Below are 9,821 nucleotides of genomic sequence, written 5' to 3'. Positions count from 1 at the left end.
AGAAATTCTTTACTCCTACTATCACTTCCAAAATATAGTGTAAAATGTTATTTGCAGATGTGTTATAAAGATTAACGGAGAAGGCAATGGCACTCCATTCCAGCACTCTTTCCTGGAAAATCCCATGGAAGGAGGAGCCTGGTGGGCCGCAGTCCATGGGGTCGCTAATGAGATAATTGAAAAATACTTAATCAGGACCTGGAACTACTGATTTCTCTATCATTGTCCCTGCACTTTCTCATGATAACCAGCAGGTGGAGAGATAGCCCTTAACACCTCTCTCCCCTTTCTGTCTTCTCCCCACCACAAAGATTACATTTTTACCAGCAATGATATACTAGTATCATAGCAATTTCCTTTCCATTTAATCCCGTCCAGGGGCTTTCCAGAGATGCTCAAAACGGAACAGATATTCTGATTACAGCACTCTGCGTGTGTGTGTGTGTGTGTGTGTGTGTGTGTGTGTGTGTGTACACGCACATGGTAAGTCACTTCAGTTTGCCTGACTCTTTGTGACCCCATGGACTGTAGCCCCCCAGGCTCCTCTGTCCATGGAATTTTCTTTTTTTTTTTTTTTTACTTTATTTTACTTTACAATACTGTATTGGTTTTGCCATACATCACCATGAATCCACCACGGGTGTACACGTGTTCCCCATCCTGAACCCCCCTCTCACCTCCCTCCCTGTACCATCCCTCTGGGTCATCCCAGTGCACCATCCCCAAGCATCCTGTATCCTGCATCAAACCTAGACTGGCGATTCATTTCTTACATGATAGTATACATGTTTCAATGCCATTCTCCCAAATCATCCCACCCTTTCCCTCTCCCACAGAGTCCAAAAATCTGTTCTTTACATCTGTGTCTCTTTTGCTGTCTCACATACAGGGTTATCATTACCATTTTTCTAAATTCCATATATATGTGTTAGTATACTGTATTGGTGTTTTTCTTTCTGGCTTACTTCACTCTGTATAATCGGCTCCAGTTTCTTCCACCTCATTAGAACTGATTCAAATGTATTCTTTTTAATGGCTGAGTAATACTTCATTGTGTATATGTACCACAGCTTTCTTATCCATTCATCTGCTGAAGGACATCCAGGTTGTTTCCATGTCCTGGCTATTATAAACAGTGCTGTGATGAACATTGGGGTACACATGTCTCTTTCAATTCTGGTTTCCTCGGTGTGTATGCCCAGCAGTGGGATTGCTGGGTCATAAGGCAGTTCTATTTCCAGATTTTTAAGGAATCTCCACACTGTTCTCCACAGTGGCTGTACTAGTTTGCATTCCCACCAACAGTGTAAGAGTCCATGGAATTTTCCTGGCAAGTACACTGGAGTGGGTTGCCATGCCCTCCTCCAGGGGATCTTCCTGACCTAGGGATTGAACCCGTGTCTCTTACGTCTCCCAAATTGGCAGGCGGGTAGCACCACCTGGAAAGCCCTTACAGCACTCTACACCTATCTAAATTATACTTAAAGCCAAAAGGGGAGAGTTCTTGGCAATCCACATAGTCACATCCTGTTTCTTCTCACAAACTCCTTTCAGCACATAACTCATAACCTGTCCCTTTCTCACAGAATCTTGAAACCAGACTAATACCAGGACTAGTGCAGTAGCATTATTCTGTCTACTCTTACCCCACACTGTTCTTCAATGTGGACTTTCACTCCAGTCAATCAGGGCTTCTCCTTAAATTACATCACCCCTAATTCCTCCAGTACTTCCAACCCCGAGCCAGTACTATTTTTGCTCATGTGATTCATGGTTATTTATTTTTCCTTACTGTTCTTCTGAATCATATCTTTTCAAAGGCAGCATCTACAGGCTCAGCACTCAAACCCAGGATCTGCCTCATCCATTCATTCAGGTCCAGGTTAATTCCTTTTTAGGAAGATATTAGAGCTTTTCACATTGAGGCATTTTAAGAAAGAAAAGCATTTCCAGAAATCCCCATCCCTTCAAACTTTGTCTTTAACCAATAGGAAAAGAAAATGAAGCAGCATCACTCGTCTCTAAGCAGATGAATCTTTTAAGAAGGCAACAGCAGCAACTGCAGCAGCAGCAATCTGATCCCAGGTCTTGGGGAGAAGGTGGAGAAGGGATGGAGTGACTCATATATGGTGAGAGGAGTGGCTGACAACCTAGTGTCATGGGGGAAAAAAGCTTTTCCATGTTTAAGTACCAAGAAACCACGTTTTGTAGTTTGAAGCAGAGTATATGATGAGTATTGAAGTACTGGGCTTCCCAGGTGGCTCAGTGGAAAAGAATCTGCCTCCCAACAAGGGAGATGCAAGAGATGTGGGTTCAATCCCTAGGTCAGGAAGATCCCCTGGAAAAGGGCATGGCACTTTAGTGTTCTTGCCTGGAAAACCCCATGGACAGAGGAGGCTGGCAGGCTATACTCCATGAGGCCGCAGACTGAGCATGCATACACACATCTGAGTACTAGTGTCGGGTGGAAAAGAAGAGGGAACCTGACTTTTTTGTGCGTCTGTGGGAAGTCCCTGCTCAGGTTTGAAAGAGGAGGAAACAGTTATGACACTGAACTTTCCCTGCTTCTGATGCATACGTACCTGTGGTGGACGAGATGGAAATTGTGAAAAAGTTCACAAGCCTGCCTGCTGATTGTCACAGGACAATTTGAGGGAAAGTCGCGTTACCACCTGCTGATGATTTTGCTCTAGAGAAGCAGCGCTTCCAGATGTATTATCTCTCCCTATTAATCATCATGACAGTCTTGCATTTTTCTTAACTGCTGAATCTATAGCACCCAGAATAGTTCTTAGCATGCAATAACTAGCTAGGCAAATAATCAATAAATGAATAAGCGACTACAAATGAGTGAATTTAAGAAACATAAGGTCATAATTATTAGGATCCAAACTTAGTTCTGTGTAAGTTCAAAAATCCAGAAAATTTTAGTTTTTCTGAGCTCAGAAGAGTATCTGGAATAAAAATTGAGTGGACCTTCATTCTATGAATTTCACACACCTCAGTTTAATATTTCCTCTTCTAAAAGTCTTCCATACAGAGCAACATTTCACTTGATCAGAGAACCCTGGAGCTAAGTTAGTAAATATGTACCATAAGGTGGAAAAAGCAGTTTGATTGTCATAAGGTTGGAATTCTGGGGCCTAATCTGTAGCCTTGTCCAATTATTTACTCTTTTGAGCTTCTAATTCTTCATCACTAACATTAAGAGACTTAATTACATCATTTTCCATGTTAACACCCAACTGATTCCTGAAACATGAGAAATGTTAATAAACACTGAACCTTTATTCCACTGTCACTGATCATTTCACTAACTGAAAATAATTACAGAAAGGTACTCTCAGAGAGGTAGTGGCTGCAGTGAAAGACAACTGGGAGTTGTCTTTCATGGATCTAATGAAGATATAGCCTAGACTAAAGGTTGACTAGTTTGCAAGTAAAAACCAGGGAATAAGACAGTGGAGAAGTGCCTTCTTCGAGTCAGAACAAATATCAAACACTGACCTCAGAAACTGTTCCACAGAAGAAGTCACAACTTTATTGGATTTGTTTATAGAGGAATTTATGCCCCAGGGAACTGTTGAAATCAATGGCTGTTCAGTTCAGTTGCTCAGTAGTGTCCGACTCTTTGCGACCCCACGAGTCGCAGCAAGCCAGGCCTCCCTGTCCATCACCAACTCCCGGAGTTCACTCAGACTCATGTCCATAGAGTCGGTGATGCCATCCAGCCATCACATCCTCTGTCGTCCCCTTCTCCTCCTGCCCTCAGTCCCTCCCATCATCAGGGTCTTTTCCAGTGAGTCAACTCTTCTCATGAGGTGGCCAAAGTACTGGAGTTTAAGCCTGAAGCATCCCAATATGTTTGATTAAAATACAATTATTAATGTATCAGAAAGGAGAAACAGACAGCAATGTAACAAGGGTAGGAGACTTCAATAACCCACTTTCAACAATAAATAGATCATCATATTTAAAAATTAATAAGAAAAAAATGGACTTGAATGACAGTTTAGATCAAATGGCTCTAATGGACATGAATAGAACATCCAAAAGCACACAGAGAACATTCTCTGGGATAGACCATATGTTTAGGTCACAAAGCAAGTCTTAAATTTTTACTCTGACCAAAATGGTATGACATGAGTATGAATAAGAGAGTGAGATTGGTCCAGGGACAGGCAAATAGACACAACAAGGCCCAGAACCAACCCATTCATACTGGAGTCAGCATTGGAATTCACTTAGGAAATAGTGCAGTTTTTCATAAATCATCCTGTGAGATTTGGCCACAGAGGGAACACTCAACATTGGACCCAGACTAAATAACAAAAGTCAGTGCTATGCAGAATAAATACTTAAATGTGAAGGAGAAAATTTTTTAACTTCCAGTAAAAAAAAAATAGTTTGCTTTTATGAGCTTAGGTGAAGAAGCATTTCTCAACAGGAACACAATGGCAAAAACATTGTAAAATATTGATAAATTGACTTTATTACATGCTTCTTAAAATTATATCAACTTTAAGGTAGTTTTTGAAATATGTAACAAATTGGGAGAAATAATTTTAATATATAGAACTTATATAGAAAAATGAGATTGAATTGAATTGAATAAACTCCAAATCCTATAATCTTATTTCTATCTAGATATGTGTCTATTTTTATATTTATAAAAATAATAAGAAATAATATCACTGGAAGGGCTAGAGTTAGATTATAAAAAGGAAATACAGCAGTCTAATACACATGTGATGATTCACAACCTTACTAGTAATCAGTAAAATGCATTCTGAAACCAGCAAGAGGCACCATTTAATACTCAAGAGATGGACAAAATGAAAAAGTCTGAAAATACCAACTACTGGCAAGAAAGTCCATTATGGGATTAGTTATACACTGGTAGTGGAGGTGTAAATTCTTACAGCTAGCGGTTAAATTTGGTAAAGGTATAAATACATATACAATGTACAGAAGTTCTACCCTTACACATGCTGTACACAACTTTACACACATGGACCAGGAGACACACCAGGATGCTCAGAGAGGCAAAGATGATAACAGCAAATGAAAAAAAATTGAAATAATCAGAATTCTGTTATGGAAAAGGTTCTCAGAAACATTCTCAGAACCTTTTTACCATTTATAGGGATCCTCAGAGGCTTGATATGAAGTCATGCCGATCAAAACACCCAGAGTAGAGGAACACACCAGTGCTTTTCAGTGAACTACTTGACGCGGTGCAGCTGATCTCCCATGACCGACCCCACAAAGCCAGTCATTCCTCCATTTTCCCCAAGGGACATAGTGAGGACTCCCATATTAAGGAGATCTCAACAGTGAAGATAACTAGCAGAGAAACTTACTGTTGCCATGTTGTATTGGTGACCTCCAGACTCACCAGCTCATAGGAAGATTGGTAAGTAAAGGGAAGAGAGAGATGCTGCCTTTCGGTGTCCAAGGGTCAGAAAGGATTACTAGTCTTAAAATTTAGATATAGGAAATTACTGGAAGAAAGAAGCTACAAAATTTACAAGCTTAGTTGAGAATGCCTCAGTAGAAGTAAGAAAGATAGAACAAACTACAAGAGAGAAAACCCAAGGAAGCTAAAAATGAGCATTTTGTGGTACCAATGTTGTTACAGTGAAAGTGAAAAGGGAAAGTCACTCAGCCGTGTCCAACTCTTTATGATCCCATGGACCATATAGTCCATGGAATTCTCTAGGTCAGCATACTGGAGTGGGTAGCTGTTCCCTTCTCCAGGGGATCTTCCCTGCCCAGGGCTTGAACCCAGGTCTCTCTCATTGCAGGAGGATTCTTTACCAGCTGAGCCACAAGGGAAACCCAAGAATACTGGAGTGGGTAGCCTATCCCTTCTCCAGAGGATATTTCAGACTCAGGAATCAACCCGGGGTCTCCTGCATTGCAGGTGGATTCTTTACCAGCTGAGCTACCAGAGAAGCCCAAGCAGTATCCCTCCGTTTAAAATTATGTATATCTTTATTCAACACTCGAAAAGAACAGGTGTAAGTGTAGGCAGTGAGACAGATTATTTGTCACTGGTAAATTTGTATGTGAAAGTTGCTCAGTCATGTCCAACTCTTTGCGACCCCATGGAATACTGGGGCCCAGTGCCTGTAGCAATAAGGAGAAGGATGGTTAGGAGTGGCTGCTACTTAACCCTGGGGGAACTTGCAAATGTCACCCAATCCATCCTGGCAACACCACATTTATAAAGCAAGAAACTACAATGGTCATCTCTCCAGAGGTTATGGTGCATAGTGAAAGTCACTCAGTCGTGTCTGACTCTTAGCCATCCAGTGGACTATAGAGTCCATGGAATTCTCCAGGCCAGAGTACTGGAGTGGATAGCTTTTGCCTTCTCCAAAGGATCTCCCCAACCCAGGGATCAAACCCAGATTTCCCGCATTGCAGGCAGATTCTTTACCAGCTGAGCCACAAGGGAAGCCCAAGAATACTGGAGCAGGTAGCCTATCCCTTCTCCAGCAGATCTTTCCAATCCAGGAATTGAACTAGGGCCTGCTGCATTGCAGGTGGATTCTTTACCAACTGAGCTATCAGGTAAATTTTTATATCAATGGATAATTCTATTCTTATACTCGAATTACCACTATACACTGTTCTTGAATCAGTAGCAATAGATATTTGACTCAAAATATCAGCCATCACATTTAGCAAGCCCTTTAATACAAAGCAAATTAGGGTTGCTTTACCAGATTTACCATTGGGTGGGGTGAAGGGAGAGAGGGTGTTGGCTAATTTAATGCAGACCCTGAAGGGTTCACTATTCCAGAAAATATACTTGTACCCTTACTATGGTCCAACATTTGCACAGAATTTGAGGTTTAGCCTCCAGCAGGGAGCTTTTTCCATGGCCTGGGCCCCAGAGCTGTCAGTCAGCCTTGTTTCAACATCTGTTCAACTGTGAACTGCGTAGATCCTGCCCCCTGGATAATGCAGTCCTCACCATTCAAAACCTGCCTCTGTCAGATACTGAAACAGGGACCCTAATTCTGTTCGACCGAGAGCTGGACACAGCTCTCACTATTATGCCAATTCCAGATCCTTCTTACTGCAATGGGTTTCCTAAATGCTTTTTTTTTTCTTTTGGAGACGCTTCTACAATGTTATTACTGATATGTTGGATTCATATGCTCAGAAAGTGCCCTATAAAATATAGTCTTAGTGAAAATTTCCTTCACAATTAATAGCCTTAACCTACATCCTTTTGATTCACTTCCTTATTAATAGTTTCTTATATTTTTTACATCTTACGTGAAGATTGTTGGAGGATTGATCAAAGACTATATCACTATTGAAAACTTACATTGAAAAACCTCGGAGAAACTAATAATCTATCTGATACTTGTAGGAAGAGAGGAGGTATTTAGGAAGTGGATATTAGGCCAGGGCTGGGTTTGAAGAGGAAGGATATTGACATAAATCTTTGCATAAACCACATTTACATGAATCGTGATGTATTATAAAATACTTTCTTTTCTAGCTAATAGGATGAAGAAAGGAAGGCAGCATCATTTGTCTCTGGCAGACTAAAGTGTTCAAAAGGCACACTCAAAGTCGTGGTGGTGGGGCAGGGATGAGAGGAAAGAAATTCCATTTACATCTCACTTTAGTGAAATTATTATAAGGAATATTTGAATAAGGAGCATTACGTAGAATTTCTGTGAAGCTATCTACCCACACCATCCCCACTGTGTCTATTGTCTTTCTTCTTCTCCCACAGGCATTCATGGTTCCCCTGGGATTGTGGCCATAAATATGTAAATTTCAAGTCTTAGTGAGCTCTCAGACACACTTTGTATCCTTTTACATACTTTTGGCCTTTTTTTAATTGAAGTAGAACTCTAGTTGAGCTATTTAAAATCCTAAAAGATGATGCTTTTAAAGTGCTGCACTCAATATGTCAGCAAATTTGGAAAACTCAGCAGTGGCCCCAGGACTGGAAAAAATCAGTTTTCATTCCAATCCCAAAGAAAGGCAATGCCAAAGAATGTCACTGTTGTATCAGTGGGTCAAATTCACAGTTGATTTTATCAGCATATTTGTTTGTTCAATCGCTCAGTAGCATCAGATTCTTTGCGAGCCCATGGACTGCAGCACAACAGGCTTCCCTGTCCTTCACCACCTCCTGGAGCTTGCTCAAACTCATGTCCATTGAATCGATGATGCCATCCAAATCATCTCGTCTCTGTCGTCCCCTTCTCTTATTATGTTCTATCTTTCCCAGAATCAAGGTCTTTTCCAAAAACTCGGCTCTTCACTTCAGGTGGCCAAAGCAATCGGGGCTTCAGCTTCAGCTTCAATCCTTCCAATGAATATTCAGGGTTGATTTCCTTTGGGGTTGACTGGTTTGATCTCCTTGCTGCCCAAGGGACTCTCAATAGTCTTCTCCAACACCACAGTCTTAAACTGTGAACTATAAATACAGTTATTCGTATACTTAACTGTATATGTCTGAGCAAATACAGTTTAGTAAACAGGAACCTACACCATGAGACCTAATTTGCATATCCTGAAACTCACTTAGAACTGAGTGGACATAAAGAAATGAACTATCCTCAGCATTTCCAGAAGTAGAAACACTTTAAGATATTCATATTTACAGTTGTCATTTCTCTACAGGTGTATGGGTGAGAGCCCATTCTTGGTTTAAATTCCAGCACTTGATCGTGACCTACATTATAAGGGCAATACAATATGTGTTCCCTCAGCTGACTGCTAAGCCCATCTCTTCTCTTTTCACCTGGTACACTTTTCTAGACAGAGAAGCAGAGCCCCCTAGAAGGCACACCCATGGTGTAAGTGCTAACTACATTTCCTCACCCCCAGTCTCCCCCAGTCTCCACAATGCCTCTCCTCTCTAGCCACGCTTTGGTGACAAACTTTGCAGAAGTTGGGTTTAAGTGAAACCAAAATGAGACATTGAAATAAAATCATATGAGAGGCAGCATCACTTGCCTCTGGCAGACTAAACCATGAAAGACTATAAGAAAAAGTAGTACTAGAAAAAGAAGGACTTCCCTGGTGGTCCAATGGTTAAGAATCTGCCTGTCAATGCAAGGGACATGGGTTTGAACGCTGCTCCAAGAAGATCCCACATGCAACTAAGCCCAAGGGCCACTAAGTCCACACTTCAGAGCCCCAGTGCCACAACTGCTGAGCCCCCATGTAACACAACTATCTAAGCCTGCATACCTAGAGCCTGTGCTCTGCGACAAGAGAAGCCACCACCGTGAGAAGCCCGTAAGCAGCAATGAAGACCCAGTGCAGCCAGTAAATTAATTGATTAATTAATTTTAAAAATTTGTTTAAAAAGAAAAAAGCATCCATTAATGAGGGCAAATGCTGCAGTTCATGGGGTCGGAAAGAGTCGGACACAACTGAGCGACTGAACAACAGCAATAATGAGGGCAAAAGTCATACATTTAACAAGGAGTCATTAGTGAAAATATTACAGAACTTTTCTGAGACCACAAAAGAAGATGAATAAGCAGGGGAGAAAGGAATATAACACATAGACTTAATGATGTTTCCATCAAAAGCTACATGGGATATTGCACTTTCAAAAACCAATATTAAAAAGTAGCTATTTATACAAGGTTGCTACTCTATTGCGGAGAAGGCAATGGCACCCCACTCCAGTACTCTTGCCTGGAAAATCCCATGGATGGAGGAGCCTGGTAGGCTGCAGTCCATGGGGTCACTAAGAGTCGGATACGACTGAGCGACTTCACTTTCACTTTTCACTTTCATGCATTGGAGAAGGTAATGGCAACCCACTC

This window comes from Capricornis sumatraensis, chromosome 22, assembly GCF_032405125.1.
Source record: "Capricornis sumatraensis isolate serow.1 chromosome 22, serow.2, whole genome shotgun sequence".
In the NCBI taxonomy this organism is placed as follows: domain Eukaryota; kingdom Metazoa; phylum Chordata; class Mammalia; order Artiodactyla; family Bovidae; genus Capricornis; species Capricornis sumatraensis.
This window is presented reverse-complemented; position numbering follows the sequence as displayed.